This window comes from Crinia signifera, chromosome 11 (genome assembly GCF_055691185.1).
Source record: "Crinia signifera chromosome 11, ASM5569118v1, whole genome shotgun sequence".
NCBI classification, from domain to species: domain Eukaryota; kingdom Metazoa; phylum Chordata; class Amphibia; order Anura; family Myobatrachidae; genus Crinia; species Crinia signifera.
The window spans coordinates 114,397,803-114,418,150 of NC_139227.1; the positions used below are offsets into that span (position 1 = coordinate 114,397,803).

At 51.5% G+C, this 20,348-nt stretch overlaps 1 protein-coding gene across 3 annotated transcripts in view; it reads right to left on the bottom strand.

Annotated features, from left to right (window-relative positions):
• The window catches only part of C11H11orf91 (chromosome 11 C11orf91 homolog), a 107,623-nt gene extending 93,661 nt beyond the window's left edge, over window positions 1-13,962 (bottom strand). For 2 of the 3 annotated variants that reach the window (XR_014465442.1, XR_014465444.1), the window contains exons 1-2: window positions 13,805-13,962; window positions 6,016-6,156 (exon numbers count right to left, since the gene is read on the bottom strand). The gene's annotated coding sequence lies outside the window, so the exon portion shown is untranslated. Of the gene's footprint in view, window positions 1-6,015; window positions 6,157-12,998; window positions 13,233-13,804 lie in introns of those variants that run through there. The other variant, XR_014465445.1, reaches the window with a different exon arrangement.
• Window positions 13,963-20,348: the final 6,386 nt, after the last annotated feature.

The following is a 20,348-nucleotide window of genomic DNA, read 5'->3' on the forward strand; positions in this document are numbered from 1 at the left end:
TAGCTACCATAGGTGCAGGGAGTGCAGCTGCTATGGGGCCCAGAGCTGAGAGGGGCCACCTTCCCTGTCACAGTTACATGTGTTATATACAGGGTGTAGCTACCATAGGTGCAGGAAGTGCAGCTGCTATGGACCCCAGAGCTGAGAAGGGCCACCTTCCCTGTCACAGTTACATGTGGTATATACAGGGGTGTAGCTACCATAGGTGCAGGGAGTGCAGCTGCTATGGGGCCAGAGCTGAGAGGGGCCACCTTCCCTGTCACAGTTACATGTGTTATATACAGGGTGTAGCTACCATAGGTGCAGGAAGTGCAGCTGCTATGGACCCCAGAGCTGAGAAGGGCCACCTTCCCTGTCACAGTTACATGTGGTATATACAGGGGTGTAGCTACCATAGGTGCAGGGAGTGCAGCTGCTATGGGGCCAGAGCTGAGAGGGGCCACCTTCCCTGTCACATTTACATGTGTTATATACAGGGGTGTAGCTACCATAGGTGCAGCTGCTATGGGGCCCATAGCTGGAAGGGCATTCCACAGGGTGGGTGCTGCCCAACGAAAGGGGATATATTTTAAGATAAGTGATGGTTATATGTTTGTCTTATTTATTTATGTGCTATATACATTTTGTCTCCAGTGGGTGGTACATAGGGGCCCTTACAAACTTGTGCTATAGGTGCCACAAACATGTAGTTACGCCGCTGTCCTGTAACCTGGATTAATATCACTGGAACTCCCCCGAATTTTGTTATGGGGCCTGCCTTAGCTGTTTTTGGCAAAATGGTTTCTCTCAGCGGGCATCTTAATACATTTAAAAATGTTCCCCTTGGATTTTAGAGGATTGCGTGCATTTCTGTTTTATACCACAGCTTTAGTTGTACTTTTAGGGGCACATTTATCAAGATCGCATTTACAATGCGATCTGGGCGGAATATTACCGCCCAGGATCGCATTGTAAAATGCGATCATATCACCGGGATGTATTACCTGGCAGGGACAGGGCTCAGAAAGGAGCCCGTCCCTGCCAAGCCCTGACCCGGAAGCCGGGGGGTCTGCGCATGCACGGTTATGCGCTGACCCCCGCCGACCCCTCTTACCCCACTGCCCTGTTCGGGCAGTGCGATGTGAAGCATAGGCTGCAATGGGCTATCGCCATATCAGAATGACGATAGCCCAGGGGTGCGAAGCCGGGCTGCCCGATGTTGATACATCGGGCAGCTTCGCATCCCCCATAGAAAGCTATGGGGGATGCGGCTGGCGGCGCTTCAGGGGGGATCGCAGCAGGGGTCGGAGATTCCGGCTGCGTTCCCCCTATGATACATTTAGGGGATACTTAATATTTGCGGCTAAACCCCGAAAACTGGTGTTTTCGGGGAATTAGCCGCAAATATGGTTTGATAAATGGGCCCCTTAGTGTTTATAGCAGAGAGGTAATTTCTGAGTACATGGCCCAGGTAATAATAGCCAGGAACAATGCCGGGAAGGGGTAGATTTCAGCTTGAAATGAAAATGAATCAACATCACTGAATCATGTGCCAGGATCACTCTTTCCACAAAAACAGTGAGATTTCACACAAAAGGCCTAAGGATTGAAAAGATTATTAACTGTATTAGAGATACAGAGAGGCTACAGTGTCTACATAGCTCAGCAGGTTTTAATGAGCCTGAGCTGAAGGAATGAGCCCTTGTCCTACAGTCTCTTCTGTCAACGCTGCTCTTAGATTAAAATGTTCTTTATTGAGACAATTATTGGATAAATAAGTTGGATTGGCTTCAAAAACTTGAAGAGAAGAAGCCTGTTGGGGGAATTATCCATGTGTATAAAATGTGTGCATTGTGGATAAGGCTGCCTGGATGGCTCGGGAACAAAATACCAAGTTGGGATCCTGACAGTCAGGCGACTGACCCATTTTGCCACAGCCTAACCCGAACCCACCCCTCCTGCAGGCTAAATCTAACCTCTCCGTCATGCAGCCTAATGGTGTGTACACACGGTGAGGTTCCCTTGCTATTCAACTTAAGATTCGAGTGCTATGCAATCTTTGCTACATTATCTCTGTACTTTTTACATACAATTCATACAATCTGATTAGATTTGCACTTTATAGTCATTGCTGCCCTGTCTATCTGGGTTTTGATTTGTGCTGTCCCGGGAGCGCACATCGGGATCGCAAGGTAAAAAACCTGTGCGATCTGCATGCGATTTTGACTATATAGTCAAAATCTAATGTCAAATCTCACCGTGTGTACACAGCATAACCCTAATCTCCCCGGCCTAACCCTTACCTCCCCCTCCCGCAGCCTAACCCGAACCTCTTCCTCAAGCTGCTTAACCCATATCTCCTCCTCCCGCAGCCTAACCCGCACCTCCCCCTCCCCCATCCCAACCCCCGCTCCCGCAGCATAATTCTGCCCTCCTGCACCCTAACCCTCCACACCATGCAACCTAACCCTAACCTTCCTCTCCCACAGCGTAACCCTAACTTCCTCTCCCGCAGCCTAACCTTCCCCTCCCGCAACCTAACCCTAACTTTCCCCTACCGCAGCCTAACCCTAATCTTCCCCTCCCCACAGCCCAACCCTAACCTTCCCCTCCCAACAGCCTAACCCTAACCTTCCCCTCCCGCAGCATAACTCTGCCCTCCCGTAACCTAACCCTCCACACCCCACAGCCTAACCCTAACCTTCCTCTCCTGCAGCGTAACCCTAACCTCCTCTCCCGCAGCCTAACCTTCCTCTCCCGCAGCGTAACCCTAACCTCCCCTCCCGCAGCCTAACCCTAACTTTTCCCTCCCCACAGCCTAACCCTAACCTTCCATCCCACATATAACCCTAACCTTCCCCTCCTGCAGCCTTACCCTAAACTTCCCCTACCCACACCCTAACCTCCCCCTCCCAACAGCCTAACCCTAACCTTCCCCAGCATAACTCTGCCCTCCCGTAGCCTAACCCACCCCTCCTGCAGCCTAACCCTCCACACCCCACAGCCTAACCTTCCTCTTCTGCAGCGTAACCCTAACCTCCCCTCCAGCAGCCTAACCCTAACCTCCTCTCCTGCAGCGTAACCCTAACCTCCCCTCCCGCAGCCTAACCCTAACCTTCGCCTCCCCACAGCCCAACCCTTACCTTCCCTCCCACATATAACCCTAACCTTCCCCTCCTGCAGCCTTACCCTAACCTTCCCCTACCCACACCCTATCCTCCCCCTCCCACAACCTAACCCTAACTCTAACCTCCCCCTCCTGCAGCCTAACCCTAACCTTCCCCTACCCACACCCTAACATCCCCGCCCACAACCTAACCCTAACCTCCCCCTCCTGCAACCTAACCTTCCCCTCCCAGAGCCTAACCCTAACCTTCCACCCCCCACAGCCTAACCTTCCCCTCCCCACAGCCTAACCCTAACCTCCCGCAACCTAACTCTAACCTTCCCCTCCCACAGCCTAACCCTAACCTTCCTCTCCCACAGCCTAACCCTAACCTCCCGCAACTTAACCCTAACCTCCCCCTCCCGCAACCTAACCTTCCCCTCCTGAAACCTAACCCTAACCTTCCCCTCCCGCAGCCTAACCCTAACCTCCTCCTCCCGCAACCTAACCCTAACCATTTCATCCTGCAGCCTAACCTTCCCCTCCCCACAGTGGGGCCCCCGTGTTGTGTTTCCCTTCATGCGTGGTTAGTGATTCCACTGAGGGTGCGTTGTTACCGGATACACATATATCACACTATTGATTTGACAGTGAATGGTGTATTTTTTCTCTAATATTGTCTCAACATAGTATTCGTGCAGTGAGTTTTATTCAAGAAAATAATGTTGCCTTATCTGGCATGTACACGTGATAGGTGATACATATTGATCTGTACTTAGTGTAACTGGTGCGTTCCTCCCGGTCTCCGGACATGACATGGGAGTCCGTTGAGCCAGAGATGCGGTGTATGACGCCTATCACCGCACCTCTCTGACTCGCAGGCAGACTGACGAACCGGCGGTGTCTCACCATACACAGCTCGGCTCACCCCCACAAACAGCGAGTTATGACCGCTACTGACTGCTGCCCTCCTAGCTGGCTGACAGGTGATTGGACCCCATACCACACCAGATACTAGCCAAAATGGTGGGGTCAGAACAGTTTATGACAGCTGTCTACCCGCATGCCGACACAATAGGAATGGGAAGGATATAGCCTCTGTATACTTCTTATTATAGGATACACTGAGGGGCTTACAGTCTGCCTAGTGATTAAGCAACCAACACACCTAATTCATACGTTTGTCGATTTATGAAAGTAATTTTTCCTCACTGCAAGAATACTCTGTTGAGACTGGCAATATTAGAGAAAAAATAGACCATTCACTGTCAAATTTAGTGATACAGTATACAGTATGTGTGTCCAGTAACAACGCACCCTCACTGGAATCACTAACCACGCATGAAGGGAAACACGACACGGGAGCCCCACTGTGTGAGGATTTAATATCCTTTTTAATTCAGAGTCTGTGAATTAAAAATATGTATGTCTTGTGTCCTATATTTCGCAACATTATTTAAAAAAATATTCAAATAAAAGTTACATTTTATTAACAAAAATCTTTTCAAGTGCACCACACAGAGACGTTCTTTCCTTTTTTTCCCCTTTGAATTGTGTCCATTCTGTGTCAAAACCCTGTTCTCAGGCCAATGGACAGTCCTGTCTCTGTTCCTGAGGGATGGAACATGTAGCCTAAAGACAATTGGGAAAAAGAGGCATCCAGCCACCCTGGGGAAGTGGTGGTCGGCCATCGGATCAGATCTGTCCTCCTTTCATCCCCGATACTAGCAGCCTGCTTCTGGACACCGTTGTGTGTGGATGAAACGCCGCCCACATCCCCCTCGCTCTGCAAATTCCCGTGAACGGCTGCATTCGCAGCCTTGGGTGCTTGGGCCAAAACATTCGGTGGTCGCCGACATTGAATGATTTGGAAGGTGCACGTAAACCTAAGACACTCTCTGGTGCCTCAGCTGTACAGGGAAGAGGGCGGGCTGCTGACATAACCGCAGCATAATGTGGGTTAGGGGATATAAGGGAGTCAGGAGGAGCGCTTCTATTTTTAGGATTCTCCTGCAGAATGCAGGAGGGTAGGAAACTATGAGTTGACATACGCATACCACCCGACTAGTGGGTAGGAGTCAAGAGACTCGCATGTAGAAGAACAGACAGAATGTCTAGGGTTACCACCACCCATCTGGGATTATTCTGGACAGCCCGGTAATTAAAACTGGAGTCCGGAGGGGTGGCGTTCTGTCTATTGTCGGACATTGTATAATCCGGGAATGCCACTTCACCGGGACTCCAGTCGAAACTAACAACCAGTGGTAACCCCAGAGTGGCAACGATTGGGTGGCCATGGCCTTGTGGCACATCCCTAATTTGTCTCACTTTGGGGGTACGCCCAGCACTCCCTGCACATGCAAATGGCAGCAATTCGGGGATACACGCTGTTTAGCAGAGAAGAACAGTCTTAATCAGAGGCTCCCCCCAACCTTTCTCCTAACCCGTGGGATTGTCCAGCTGGAATCGGGACAGTTGGGACTAGGGTGGCCAATTCAGAGGCATTTTTTTTCAATCCCGGGATTCAGGATTGCAAAATGCTCAATCCTGGGATTGAGTTTGTCCATGTGAAGCTGAAGTGTATGTAATACCCTCTCCCCCAAATCAGCCACCCCACAGCAGTGCAGCGGTAGAAGTGATGCGGCAGGCCGGAGCGATGCGGCGACAGGATGGAGCGATTCGGTGTCAGGCTGTGCAGCATGACCTCTGACATCATGCGGCGCTGCCCACAGCAATCCTTATGTTGTTTGCCGCAAATATTTAATAATAAATATACCCCCTGGAATTTGCAAAATAAATTTATGTTATTTACCCATGTGGTGTAGTCTCCAGACATAAGAGAGAGCGAGGGCTGCCTAGGCATGAGGGAATATAAGAGTCGGTGCAGTTTGAGATGGTATGACAAAGATAGAAATCAGAGTGTCACTTACCCATAGAAGTGCAGTGTAGATGGGGTAGCCAATCAGGTGTAGAAGGGGTGGTAGCTTAGGTGGAGGTATATAAGAGGTAGTCAGGTGATCCATCTTCCTCTTGAGTCTGGATTAGGGTGCAGAGTCAAGGTCGGAGCGCAGCTGCAAGAGACAGTATAACATAAGTTAAGTACTCACTAGCTTCTTGTTACCCCAGCAGCCATGCTCCCTCAGATCGGCCCCCCTTACTCCCCGCTCGCTGTCCCAGTCTGCCCGGCCACTGTCTGCAGCAGCAGCACGAGGTGGCGGCAGACGGGCACCACAGCCCCCCCCAGCGGTTACCGCCATAGGGAGGTTCTAGCACCCTGAGCGGTCATCTCCCCGGCCGGGCTCTCCTCTCTCCCTCTATCGCAGCGGCGAGCGCGTTGGGCGCATCACCGCCCCGCTCGCCACTGCATTCATTCGGGTCCTTCCTTCCGGGCGGCGCATGCGCCGAGCGGGGCGCGGGGGGTGCACACGGTTGCACAGTCCCCGTCCCCGCGCCTCCTCCCGGGCTGCCCGGCTACACTGGGGAACCTACCCACATTACTGCACCTCCTGCCTCCCTCCCCAGCCCCCCCCGCGGCGGTGAAAAAACGCGCCCAAGCGGCGGCTGGGGGGTCCCATTAGCCGCCCTGGAGCTCAACTCCGGCGGCAGGGCCACTGCCCTCCACATCAGGGGGGGTGGGGGTCCTATAGGCCAAGAGTGCGGGGGGGGGGCAGGTCGCCCAGGTATGAGGGCGGCCTGGATCCCCTCCAGGGCACGCTGGCTGCAGGTTATGAAGCCCTGGCTCCCCCTGCTGGCCGTTTTTCAGCACTGCTGTCCCAGTGCCCCATTAGCCGGCACATACGGGGTTGCCTTCCTGATCAGGGCAAACCCACCGCCTTCATTACCCTGTATCCGTCCGGGGTCAAGTGGGGGTTTCCTCCTTTGGGGGGTCTGGTACCCGGTCTGTTCGCCGCCAGTGCCATATGCCCATGGCCGGGGCTCCCATTAATTAACAATCCCCCCCAATTTACACCCCCTTAGGACAGGGGGCTCCATGTGCATCGCCACAAGGCTGCATGCCCGCACAGGTAACCCATCCGGGTATTACCCATGTTCCGGGCCCATTTCCTGCCCCGGACCTTCGGACCCCATACCCGTCCCTACGGCACTTCGGGTACATCTACCCACCCGTCCCTGTCAGGGGCTTTCCCTGCGGGGAATTCTTGGAGGGGCGGTTTCACGGCTCTTACGGCCGAGATTGGGCAGGCCCAGGGCAGCATGCATGGTGTTATGGTTAGCATTACTACCTCACAGCACTGAGGTTGGTGGTTCCATTCCCACCATGGCCCTAACTGTGTGGAGTTTGTATATTCTCCCCAGGCTTGAGCGGGATTCCCCGGGCATGCCGTTCAGCCACCCCGTCTCCCACCAGGCAGGCGGGTTTTCCCTGCTCATCCCCATTCAGCTCTCAGGCCCCTTCTAGTAGGGGTGGCTATGGTGCTACCTCCGCCCCCACACAAGTTCGGGGTGGGGTTTTGGTTTGCACTGGTCATGAGTGAGTCACTAACCACTTTGCATGCTTCTTTCGAGGTCTCATCAGTTCCCCAGCGGGCAGCCGCGGACGTGGACCATCATTCTGGATAGAACATTACGCAGGCAACTGGGACGCCGCATGAGGCCGGGTCTCTGGATGCTGTCGACCTGCCGGGTGATGGTGAGCATTATGATACCTCTGAATATTCTGCGGGCCATTCCCCCGCCGCTGCGAGGAGTCAGGAACCATTAGACGCCCCCGCAGGTTTGCCAACCTAGTAGCACGCACAGTTGCACGGCAAGAAGGGGTGGTGGGAAGTGGGCTAGCAAGACAAAACCCATCGCTGAGTCCCACTTTTCCTTTGACATGGTCAGTCGCAGCACCACTGTAGGGTCCGGGGGTCTTCATAAAGGCACAAAGGGAAAAATAGCCAAAGGGAGTTCGGGGATGTTTTCACGTTAACTTATTGCGGCAGGGCCAAGAAATCGGCCGGTGCCGGTGAAAACTTGTATCTGAGTTTTCACCTCTGGGTTAAGTGTTTCCATCTGGCTATTGTTGACCCTAGACCCAATAAGCGCAACAACGTTAGGCGGTGCATGTTCCTTGTACACAGGTTTTTTCTAGGTTACGGATCGGAGGGATTAGGACGAGAAATTTAGTCTGACCCACTCCGGCGCACAGGTTACGGCCGGGGGCATTAAGCAGGTCAGGATAGGGTGGCGGGCCCTGGGTAAGGGCCACGCTGCTTACAAGTCCCATCCCCAGAAGCCAGCTTCCCCCTGGCAAGAAGGGCACAAGCAGCCTGCTAAATGCAAATGCTTTGCCTACAACGATGCAGGGTGTGATAGAGGCGGCAAATCTTTTTCGCCACAAATGCGGTAATTGGAGGCCAGTCACCCAGCTAAGACCTGTAAAGCCACCCCGCTGGCGATGCCAGCACCAGCTATAAGTAAGGCCTCTTCATAGTCCTGTCGAGCTGGAACCCCGTATGCATGCCTACACCAACAGGGAAGAGGCCCTCTTGTTACAAGGGTTAGTCACGGTTTTAGTTTGACCATCCCTGGCGGCGTCAGGGAATTCCACGCTGGAATTTGAAATCAGTGGTGTATGCCCCCGAGGTGTGAGACGGGAGGTGCGAGCCGTGGCAGCGCTGGGCGGAATGGTTGGCCCGTGCACGGCTGACCCATGGCACAGCACGTTTTATTCGCCCTTTGGGAGTAGTACCCAAGAAGGCTTCGGGTAAATACCGGTTAAGCCAGCACCTGTCTTACACTCACGGGGCATCCACTAACGATGCTATTACTTATGAAGTTGCAAATGCGTTATCAGCTGTTGATGAAGACCCGGGTTGGCCCACAATTTTTGGCACTATGCACTCAAGGCCAAGTGGGACATGGGGTCTGTTCCTGCCTCCTCCCGTGACACCCTAACTTATGGGTATCAGTGGCCGACGCCAGGGCCAAGGGCCCACCGTGCATCATGTCTTGCCTAGGCTTAGAGATTGGCCATACAGCCGGCGGCTGTAGCCGAGCCGGCTGACAGAGTCTACGAGGAACGGGTCCTTATCCAGGGCGGCCGGGCCAAGAGGAAGGCCAAGCGAAGGCAGGTCCAGTCATTACTGGGGGTCCCTTAGCTTTGAGCGCTGGGCCGCCCCCAGTGGCGGGAGTTTCGCCACAAGCGGGAAGGGGCTACAGCGTGGACTAAGGTTCCCCATCCACGGTTAGGCTGTCCCGGGAGATACGCTACGACCTGGTCGTCTGGTCTCCATGTCTGGTGGACTTTAATGGGGTGCTCCTGGGACCGCAGAGCCTTCGCCTATGGCCAGGCTTCAGTATTTGCACAGGCCCCGGGGTCCACGGTTTCCGGGGCATTTTTTCAGGGCGAATGGCGTGCAGCCCCATGGCCTCAATCATGGATTGGGAGGGGTTTCACGGCCATTTCGCTGCTATTCGAGTTCTTTCCCATCGTTGTAGCGGTGGGATGGTGGGCTCATAGATTGGCAAGCCAGACGGTAGGTCATGGTGATATAACTTAGGAGGGGTGCACAACACTAACAACCAGGGCACCTTTTGTCACCCCTGACACTGCTCAGACATTTGGTATTGCCCTGCTTGCAGGGCATCATACATTTCATGGCGCAGCACGTTACAGGGGTCGACCATGGCTCACTTATCCATGTCCTGTAGGGCAGATCGTAGAGCAGACATGGGTGGATTATCTTGCCATCCCTGGCCCCCTCCACCAGTAGGGCTTATGCAGCCACGCTGCAGGACGTGGCGGCCTTTTTAGGAGTCCCCGGGGAACAGCGGAAGTCGGTCGATGATCGTTGCTGTTTTCGGGTATGGGCATTATGGCGCGGGACTGTCCATCTGCCATGGCTGTTGCATTAGCCGGGTTATATTCCGTGCTAAATTACGCAGAGAACGGGACCCCACCAAAGCCTTTGCGCTAACAAGGGCTTTGATTGGTGGGCGAGAGTAGAGACTATGACAGCGGATTCCCGCAAGTCCATCGAGCTGTAGACGCGGTGGAAGTTGTAGCCTGCGTTCAGAGCGTAGCGGAGGGCACAGAAGAGACGTCACTTTGTCGGGTGGCGTTCCCTTTTGCGTTCTTTAGGGACTTTAGGGTCGGCGGGCTATTTGCGGCCTCAAGAATGCCACTGATTTAGGTGCGGTTCGAAGACATGGTCTTCAAGGACGGTTCGTCCTTTGTGTGCTCCGCCGGTCTGAGACCGATCAGTTGGGCAGAGGTCGCTGGCATCCCTTAAGTCCCAGCGGGAAAGGGGATCTGCGCCGTGCGGCTGGCCACGGCATATCTGCCTTTGAGGCCTGCCGCTACGGCCCAGTTCCTCGCACATGCTGATACATGGCCGTGACGCGCTTTCAATTCACTGCTGTGTTTAAGCGCTGTGTGGCTGCGTTGGGTTGGAGGTCGCCGATTACGGGACGCATTCGTTCCGTATTGGTGCGGCCACCAACGCAGCAGCGGAGGGCCTTCCAGTGAATGCCATTCAGCAACTCGGCCGCTGGAGGTCCTCCGCTTATAAATCTTATATACGTCTAGATAAGGTTTAGCACGCGCCTTCGGCGCTGGATCCAAAAACTATGTTTACAATCGGTTTTGTAACGGCAGCGTTACGGAATCGACGGTGTGAAGGGAATTTTTTACTTTTTCCTCCGATAGTGGGCTGATTACAATTGGCTTCCCCCCCCCTCAAGTCCACCGGAGGTTTTTTAAGGTTTTCCCCTTCACTTGGATTCTAGTGTACTAATTCATGTTGTGCATTATATGTCTAACCCTACGTTGTGCATTTATACAGTTTAAGTTTGAATGCTAACCGGTTAGGGTTTTCTTTTTCAGCCCTTCCCCCCCCCCTTCAACGACTCATGCCACTGTCTGGTTCGTCGGGCATTCATACATTTTATGGGCATCCAATCATCAGTTAGCTGTCAGGGCCCGGGCAGAGCTAGGGGCGAAGGCAGTACATTGGTTCGGTGTCAGGGGTCTCCGGTGGAATGGTCTTTTACCATTATTGTCAGATAAAGAGCGTCGCTGGGGTCGCCTGGATGCTTTGGTGATACACCTAGTAGGTAATGACTTAGGCCGGGGAACCAGCATAGGCCTTATTTTTAGGATCGAGGCTGATCTTAAGACTCTGGTAGGCCTTTGGCCTGGATTGCGGATAGTTTGGTCCGACATAGTGCCTCGTTTCAACTGGAGGGGCTGCTGGAACCCCAAGTCATTAGAGAAGATCAGACGCAAGGTCAACTTTGCGGTCTCCAAAGCGGTCACGTCCATGGGAGGCACAGCGGTTAGACACCCCTCTTTAGCACTGGAGACCCCATCCTTCTACAGAAGTGATGGTGTACATTTGTCGGAACCAGGCATGGCCGTTCTACTTCAGGACTTGTTCAGTTGTTTCAGATAGGGGATTAGGTTTGGGTTACTCTGGTTGACTTAGTTATTGATTGGTTTGGCGGGCTTGGGTTCTACAGTAATTGTCTTTAAGTGGCAATTTTTGAACCCAGCTGTGGCGGGAGGGCGCTCTCGATCAGCAGTCCAGTTTGAAGTACAGGTGGTCACTGTGAGGTATTGCCACCCTCTGCCAGGAAGGCTGGTGAGTTCTGCCCCCGAGGGGGGACGCAGGACACTTTTAGAACTGTCCTCATTAGGCCCTAGGAGGGGCGGCAAGACAGTCACAGCGCAGGCTGGCTTTAAATTCAATGGGGGCGGTTCCTCGCCCTAGTTACAAGTTGGGGCGTTGTAGTCGCCGCCATTGCTAACGTTTATGACTGGCTGGTCGTCAAGCGCTCTCTAGGCCATCCCTTTCAATAGGGTCATACCACAATAAATACCCTTTACCTTTTTAAACTTATGCAGTGGTTGTCTGTGTCGTTATTTCAGGTCACGTGTCCGTGTGAGTTATTTCAGGTCATGTGTCCGTGCGATTTACTGCTAGGGGTAATCAAGGTTTAAGTTGAAAGAAAAAGTTCATCTCAATAATGCATTAGACGCCTTAGAGAGAGCGAGGGCTGCCTAGGCATGAGGGAATATAAGAGTCGGTGCAGTTTGAGATGGTATGACAAAGATAGAAATCAGAGTGTCACTTACCCATAGAAGTGCAGTGTAGATGGGGTAGCCAATCAGGTGTAGAAGGGGTGGTAGCTTAGGTGGAGGTATATAAGAGGTAGTCAGGTGATCCATCTTCCTCTTGAGTCTGGATTCCCACCCTCCCTCCCTTGTGCTAACCCACCACATGGCCTCTCGGCCGTCACCCAAATTTGGCTCTCATCAATTCTAATATTAATTGGCGGGAGGGCGCTCTCGATCAGCAGTCCAGTTTGAAGTACAGGTGGTCACTGTGAGGTATTGCCACCCTCTGCCAGGAAGGCTGGTGAGTTCTGCCCCCGAGGGGGGACGCAGGACACTTTTAGAACTGTCCTCATTAGGCCCTAGGAGGGGCGGCAAGACAGTCACAGCGCAGGCTGGCTTTAAATTCAATGGGGGCGGTTCCTCGCCCTAGTTACAAGTTGGGGCGTTGTAGTCGCCGCCATTGCTAACGTTTATGACTGGCTGGTCGTCAAGCGCTCTCTAGGCCATCCCTTTCAATAGGGTCATACCACAATAAATACCCTTTACCTTTTTAAACTTATGCAGTGGTTGTCTGTGTCGTTATTTCAGGTCACGTGTCCGTGTGAGTTATTTCAGGTCATGTGTCCGTGCGATTTACTGCTAGGGGTAATCAAGGTTTAAGTTGAAAGAAAAAGTTCATCTCAATAATGCATTAGACGCCTTACCATTTCTTGTTTTAAAAATCTCAAACTGTTATCCAATGGCGCCACCTAGTGCTTCTCTTTAAGAGCTGCATTAAGTGCAGTCAGGGATTACATTGTAATATACCGGACAATAATTTCCTCACAAAGTATAACATTTCAGAACAAATTGATTAGAATGAACTTTGTATTTCATTTTAGACACTCTCTAATAGTACAAGGCCCAGAGAAGAACAGATGGTAAAACTGTCATCCAACGTGCAGGAATAGATATGTGCAGGTAGTGAATCATACTGGCCTACTTTTTTGGAGATGCAGAGGCTGCACGTCGAGGGATGGGGGCGAAGGTTGATATCATCCCTTTTCCATCCAAATGCTTCAATTCGGTGGTCTAGAGGTGGGGCTAAAATGACGCAAAATTGAGCAATTTGTATAATTAAAGTCACATCCCTCCCCGAAGATCTATGTGGAGTTTCTATGTTATCCCCCTGTTTCCGTGGGTTTCGGGGCACAGTAAGAAGACATACTGGTTGATTGTACAGTACAATGACAGGAATGGACCACAGCAGGAAGGTGCGCGTAGTAGAACATGTTGGGTCAGGATGATGTGAATGATTACGGGTCAGATTCAGTAAAGCAAGTCCTATTAGTCTGGATGGGTGGTGGATTGTGCATGTGCAGGTCCACTGCGCGAACGGCCGCTGCGATTTACAATGTCACCGGGCCATTTGTACGGAGCGGTGTGTACACTTACCCCCCCCCCCCACCAGCGGAGAAGGAGTTCAGACCGGCACTCAGACGATGAAGAAAAAACGGTTTTCGGGCTAAACTCCTTCTCCGCTGGAGGGGGGGGGGGGGGGGTGTGTGTGTGTGTAAGTGTACACACCGCATATATATGCAGGAAAAAAACAGAAAAGCGCACGATGTGAGTATACAAATAAACAGCACTTTACTATGCAATAAAAGCTCACATACATGTAGATTTAAGATAGCCGGTATGCAGTAGTATATTAACCCGGACAGCGTTCATCAGACATCCGCACGCTTGTGCAAACTCCAAGTCAGCGGCTGAGGCTCACGGCCGGGAACAGACACGACGTCCACAGCGTCAGCGCCATCCAAGGACTGCCACTAACGCGTTTCGTCAACAAATGACTTCGTCATTTGATGGCGTTTTCTAGCAAATCAGCTCATCCACAGTGCGTCATGTGCTCTGAGGATATCACATGATGGGGTCACTGGATGAGTATTTATGCATAATAACCATGGCAACTTAATGCTGTCACGCCTGGGGTCTGAGTCAACGTGACAAAGGCCTCAGATGTAGGCTCGGACCGATGTACAAATCAGTGAGGCTTGAACAGACCTTTGTACATAAGCAACAGCGTAGTGCACCCAGAGGCAGAAAACAGGCAGAGGCCAGTTTTATTATGGAAGCTGGAAACAGAAGGTTGTACTTGCCAACTGATGATATGGTAAAGTAAGCAATTGGAAACAGATAACGACAACCATGGAAGCAAGATGACAGTTGAAGTCCATAAAGTCTAGGGGCGAAATGTAATGGGAGGCGTTTTTTTTTTTTTGCGATTTTTTTCACAAAATATGCCGTTTTCGGGCATTTCCCGAAAATCACATATTTTATAGGGTGCGATTTGCGGCAAAAATCGCATTTTTTAAAGGTGCGATTTTTAGTTAGACTAAAAATCGCATCCAGATGTTTTCCCATTAAAAAGGATAGAACTCGCATATTTAATGGGTTGCGATTTTTAGTAAAGGTTACTAAAAATCGCAAAAATAATAGACCAGGTTCTGCCTGGCGATTTTATCAGAACCATGCACAGATCATTGAGATCTGTGCATGGTTCTGTTGTAAAAAAATAGTTAAAAAAAAAAAAAAAGAAAAAAAAAAAAAAAAAAAACAGCGTGGGGTCCCCCCTCCTGAGCATAACCAGCCCGGACTCAAAAAGCCGGTGCTGGTATCATAAAATCAGAGGGACAAACAAATAGGGGTTCCCTTGATTTAATGATACCAGCACCAGGCTCAAGGTCCAGCGCCGGTTCCCAAAATACGGGGGACAAAATTACTAGGGGTCCCCCGTATTTTAAGAACCAGCACCAGACCCAACCAGCCAGCAGGGTAATGCCACAGCCGGGGGACACTTATTATATAAGGTCCCGCGGCCAAAGCATTATCCCCGTGGCTGGTCAGCATGGGCAGGGGTCCTGGGGAAGTGGGGACCCCCCCAATGAAGGGGTCCCCCCCCTCCAGGACTTACCAGCCCATGCTGAAAGTCTGGGGCTGTCCCCGATGCCCCTGGGCGGTGGGCATCGGGCTGATGAAAAGTGTAAAAAAAAGAATAAAAACTATTGTCTTCTACTGTAGAACTATGAGTCCCAGCAAGCCTACCCCGCATGCTGGGACTTGGAGAACCACAAGTCCCAGCATGCAGGGCATTAAAGGGCCCGCGGTTCCGGGGCCTTGGTCCTGGTTCCGGGGCTCCAGGGCTGAAGAGTCCGGTTCCGGGGCCTTGGTCCTGGTTCCGGGGCTGGTCCGGGGTCCTGTGCTCCAGGGCTGATGTCTCCGGGGTCCAGGATCCGAAGTAGTCCAAAAGGGGTTCCTAAGGAAGGAAATCCTACTCACCTGGTCCCCGGCGACGACCCCGGCATCCTCTCCGGCAGACGCGCTGCTCCCGGCTGGTACCCGCTCACGGACTGGAGAGGCGCAGAGATGTTTCATCTTCCGCGCCTCTCCTCAGACTGATTCTATTGGCCGCCTAGCGGCCAATCAGGAGCCGAGAAAGAATTTTGCAGCTTTGTGAGTTATTTTAATGCCACCCATATGGCCACCCTCCCCTGCCTCGCACGGCGCGTCCCCCCCGCATGTGGCCAATAGACATTTACCATGAACATCCATTCGCAGCTTGCATGCGGGGAGGAAGTCATTTTATGGTCGCCGATCATCGAATGATTTCTACAGCGTCGCAGATGTAAGACGCCTCTCTATTGTCACATCCATAAGTGCCCTGTGCGGGAATCAGGCTGGCAGCTGACATCAGCGTCATAGGAAAGCATTTGTAATGGTGGGCGTTCCCATGGGCGCAGCCCATCGCTGCCACCCCACGCCCTACTAGGGGCGAACAAGCAGTGTGCCGCGCCTGCTCACCCCAAGCGGCGGCACATAAAGTATATGTGTGTATACGCAGGGGAGCGTAAGAACCAGAATAAGGTCCCATGTACTGGGTACCACTGAGTACCAACATACAGAAAGCCCTGCACACGCTCAGTGACAGTGTAACGGTGCGGCTTGGCGCTCAGTGACAGTGTAACGGTGTGATCAATGCAAAAGCTGCATTACCTCATAATAGCACTGTAATAAAGTCTTTCTAAATTCAGTGGGACGCTTTTAGGATGTGTATCAGCCGCTGACTGCGGTCCCGTATGCAGAAATCACATTTCTGGCATCTCAGTTGCGGTCACCATAGACTTACATGAGGAGTCGATGTTTTGTGGAGTTGCATTGATGCTGTAAATGTGTACACAGGTGGGGGTAGCTGTCAGGGTTCCGGCAAGCAGCTCTATACCAATCCCAGCATTCTCTGATTCAATAATCCCATCTGCAGCAGCATTGTCATGCACCTATAAATCACGCCCATACGTCGAATCAGAAGAGGCCGCTATCATCATCTTCATCAGCATATTTTTATATAGTGATAGATTTCCTACAACCTGTCTGCCTACGGCCCGGTGAGACCTCATGAAACCTAGCCTGAAATCTATTCCCAGAGGACTCAGGCATGCCCTGGTTACCTGCAATAAAATAAATTATAGCTACAAAGTAAAGGCCCCCATACACTATGCGATTTTGTGCCGATTTCGGCACTTTGGGCCGATAAATCGAGTGAAATTGGAAAATCAGAAGTTTGTGACATCTGATCCAATCTGATGTGCGTTCCTGCACGCATCAGATCAGGGCGGTCCCTGCTCCCAGCCTGCTCCTGTCGCTTCCCCTGATTGGTCCCCGCCGGCGAAGGAGTCAGGCAGGGGGAGCCAGAGCAGGGAACTGTCAATGCTCTGGGCAGGTGGAGGGAGCAGGGGGACGCTAGTTGTACAGACAGAGTCAGCGGATGCTGCGGGGGACACAGAGGCGGCAGAGGGAGCCGGGAGCTGTCATGCCTGGAAAAAAAAAAAAAACATAAAACCCCCATACAATGAATGAGCAGCCTGTGATTGAATGAGCGCTCTCTCAGCCAGTCAGCAATTGGCTGAGAGAGCACTCAGCCAATCACAGGCTTCCCATTCATTGTATGGGCTTTTTTTTTTCAGCACTGACAGCTCCCGCCTCCCCCTGCCCGGCTCTCCATTACTGCCGCTTCTATGTCACATCCCTTGCACGCTGCCTCTGCCTTACTATCAGCACCCCCCACCAGCAGCAGACTCTGCTCTCCGGTCCCCGCCCCCTGTCACGGACCCAGACCCTCTCTTGCAGCCCTCCCCCGGACCCTGCTCTCCTGCTGCTCCCCGGGTTTCCATGTGATAAATCGAGCCGATTTATCACATGGAAAAAATGGCACATAAAGTGCCAAATCCTATCAAGCTCTCCCAGGGAGCTGCAGGGAGACCTCAGGGGAAGTCAGGGACGACTTCGGCCAAATGTATGGGGGCCGTAACTGGTTGTTATAAGCAACATCCCCACTTTTAACTTTTCAAAGCTTTAGTAATTTTATCCCATTGTCTTGGTTGTTACAATTAATGGTTAAATGGATTTTACCATAAAAAATAAATAAAAAATAAATATAAGTAGCTGGTAACTTGCACTCCTCGGCTGATGGTGAATTACGTGTCCACTTGAATACAATAAGCCATAGGCACTCGGAGACAGTTAATAATAGTCCAACAAAGTGAAAAATGTATTACAACTACAAGTCCCACTATGTATTGCCACAGTTTTGCTATTAGGGAATGCTAAAACTATCGCAAGGCATGCTGGGATGTGTAGTTACACAACAGCTGGCGGGCCAAGGTTGGCCATGCCTGCTCTAGGGCCTATGTCTAGGATCTAAGCCCAGGTCCAATGGTTCTCAGGCCTGTTCAGAGGTCACACCGAGCTTCCACGCTTTACGGAACTTCTGCTAGAAGTACAGGAGTAGTAATCACCAATGACCAATTTGGCTGTGCTCCTGAGAGGAGAGCCAGAAAACATGCACTGCTGGAGAGGTATAACATCAGGGTTGAGAACCAGTTGGAGTGTCTGTGTAGGGAACTGCTTTTGGGATATGGGTTACGTTAGACAATAACGTGACAAGCTTGTTAATTAATTAATAAACACAAATATCTCTGTCATGTCACTAATATGAAATCCTTACACTCACATTTCTAGTCCTTCTGTTACGCCCACTCACACTTGGCTCACCTGGCGGAATACGCCAACTCTCACTGTGCATTTCCGCCAGTCCTATCAGACGGATCACAGTACATACTCAGCCCGGACTAGCTTGCAGTCCCACGCGCACAGAACACTTGGTCTACGTGCGACTGCCCACTTACAACCACTGAGCTGTGTCACATCTCTAGAACTCTGAATTGTTGCCTAACGCTTCGTATGTCTGGTTCCGATGCATGTGCAACGTAAAAACTCTCATGATAAACAGACTTGCATGCAACTCTGAATCAGCCTCAATGTCTCCAGTGTGACTAATTATAAAGACAATGTAATGGTTGGAGCAGCACATAATAACAGCCTGGACATGGTGCGGAGATCCGGCCTCCTAACCCTACCTCTCCCGGACATTCAGGGAGACTACAAGGTGCACAGAACCTGATCAGATACAGGATATAAATGAGGAAGTAATTCCCGGTAACCAGCTGGTTCCAGAAAGGTAGTTACAGATTAGACCACGTGCACTTACTGCCCTTCTCCACAGCCTGGCACACTACGCGAGACATGGAGAATACGATGCAGGCCACCGCAGAGCTGTCCACCCCACCGCTCAGAGGAAGAAGGAACCCCCCTGAAACACAACATTAGCCCTATGTAAGTACTGGTGATATACAGATGGAGCCGGCTCCATCCATTGCCTGCGCCCACCAGATCCCCTTCTCTGGCGGGCGCCGGCACGTGTGTCCCAGTATCCTGGCAGTTGGGCTGCGTCTCCCTGCCCGTCTCTGCTTCAGGGAGATGCGGCCCAGTTCCGGGGGGGGGTCCGGCAAGGGGGACTGGTGGCGACAGCGGCAGGAACCCGTGACATCTGTAATGCAGACTGATGAGACTGTGTTACCTGCGCCATCCCTTATCATACACATAATGGCTCAGGTGCAGAGCATCACACAAGTCCTCTTAGCTATGTAGCTCATGCCAAGGCTGCAACTAGGGTTTTACAGCATGTACCACCGCACAGGGAAACGCAAGGCAGTCCTGTCAATGCCTGGCATCCCCCTGCCACCCCCATCTATACTCCTTCCATACAGGAAAACATGTGTAAATGAGTAAGGTGTCTGACTGCAATACGGAAGGTTACGAGATTGAATCCTGGGTATGACAAAAAATATATTTTTTTAAATAGAGGAGGATGTGACTGAAGGTGTATATACATCATGTGGGGAGGGGAATCATAGCAAGTACTTACACTACGGGCTTTATTCTAATTCACTCTTTCTGACAAATTCCTTCTTAGATGGACAAAACCATGTGCTCTGCAGGGGAGCAAATGTAAAATGTGCAGAGAGAGTTAGATTTGGGTGAGTTATTTTGTTTCTGTGCAGGGTAAATACTGGCTGCTTTATTTTTACACTGCAATATAGACCTCACTTTGAAGTAAAACCCCACCCAAATCTAATTCTCCCCGCACAAGTAACATCTGCCCTAACTGCAGTGCACATGGTTTTGTCCATCTAAAGGAGCCCATACACGGTCCGTCGTGGTCCGGCTCCGTTCTGTACTATGCGATGCGTGCTCCCGTGCATCACATAGTATGGTACAAAAAGTATGTGCTGCACATACTTTTTGTACTAGCTACACATCGTATCGGATCGCAGTGCATGCACAATGCAATCCGATACGATGTGTACTTTAAAAGTACATAACAGAACCGCAAAACGGAGTGTGTATGGGCTCCTTTAGAAGGATTTTGTCAGAAAGAGTGAACTAGAATAAGGCCCTTAGTGTCCAGGGATCCGGAAATTCGGACCCGACTCAATGGATCGAAATTGGCGCCTGATTTCTGCAGTTATAGATGATACATTAGGAGTAAGTATATGGAATCTGCTTGGAAATGTAAATTATACAAAGTACTAAGAAGACAATCCATCTATAGGGACATTATACTGTATACATTATAGTGTATATGGGAGAGCAGCAAGCTGGTCACATGACTTCCTGTATGTGGCAGTTGCTTCCAACTGTCATTTCTGCAGTGGACGGCGACAGGAGAGGAGCAGCCTATGACAGAGGAGCGAGAGACAGAGCAGAATACGGATACAATGTCAGGAAAGGAGAAGAGGAGGAGGAAGAAGGAGAGGACAC